This window comes from Branchiostoma floridae, chromosome 4, assembly GCF_000003815.2.
Source record: "Branchiostoma floridae strain S238N-H82 chromosome 4, Bfl_VNyyK, whole genome shotgun sequence".
Taxonomy (NCBI): domain Eukaryota; kingdom Metazoa; phylum Chordata; class Leptocardii; order Amphioxiformes; family Branchiostomatidae; genus Branchiostoma; species Branchiostoma floridae.
The window spans coordinates 32,327,411-32,328,376 of NC_049982.1; the positions used below are offsets into that span (position 1 = coordinate 32,327,411).

The 966-nt window shown below is 44.1% G+C and overlaps 1 protein-coding gene across 1 annotated transcript in view; it reads right to left on the bottom strand.

Annotated features, from left to right (window-relative positions):
• Positions 1-966, bottom strand: part of LOC118412889 (conserved oligomeric Golgi complex subunit 8-like) — a gene marked incomplete in the record, with an annotated part of 11,691 nt that overhangs the window by 5,050 nt on the left and 5,675 nt on the right.

Here is a 966-nt window from a genome sequence, read left to right on the forward strand (position 1 = left end):
AGGGGATCTGCCAGCCATTCCACCATGCAAATTGATGGTGGTCGAAGGTAGTTCCTGTTATAAAACTTCAGGATTTTTTTTCTGATCAAATGGGTAGAAATCCTGGCAATTTTGAGGTGGATATGACAGGGGAGGGTTTCTACTTTCTGATTAGGGTCTGACGTTTTTTTCAAGTGGCTTAATGCAGCTTCTTTCATTGTCATTAGCAAATCACCCCTATTCTTCTCCATACGTGTGTTGGGTGATTTACGACGTGTGATGCTTAGTTAAAGTAAACATTTCAAAGAGCCTTTTTCTTTGAAATGGTACTTTTACAAACCTAGAAGTGAGTCCAGGCGACTGCCCACACCCTGCTGCAAGTCTTCCTCCAACATCTGTAAGATGTCTGACACCTGCAAAAAACATCATAGGTGCTTAGTAAAGAGACTCTTTTTACACAACCATTGCTTTATTTCATTGACATTTCAGTGACCGTCTGTCACCTTCCTCACATCCTCCTACGCACGGTCCCCAATGGCTAGCTAACTGCCTATTGGGGCCCTGCTGTCTGGTGGTTCACCAGCAGTTACTGTGAGCGTCGCCACGAACTAGGCCTTTCTTGGGCTTTCTGTTTACAAAAGCCATCTCGCAAAGGCCGTTGGGAAGCTATCAGCCAATCATGTTATGTCTTACATAGCTCCATCCTCCTACGCCCGATCCCCAACGGCTGACTGCCCATATAAGGGTAAGCTCATTAATATTTATAAGCAGGGCGGACAGTAACTCATCTGAGTGACCAGACAACAGAGGTGACCACAAGGAGTTTAAACACGACTGTGGTCCCTCTGCGTAGGAGAATGCTTCCTTCAGGCAATTTCACCAACCAACATCAATATTTCAAGATTCAAAGAACCTGTACAAGATTCATTTGCAAGAATTCGCATGGAAGAACTGAAAAACACACAGCATGTGAACTACAAATCATTT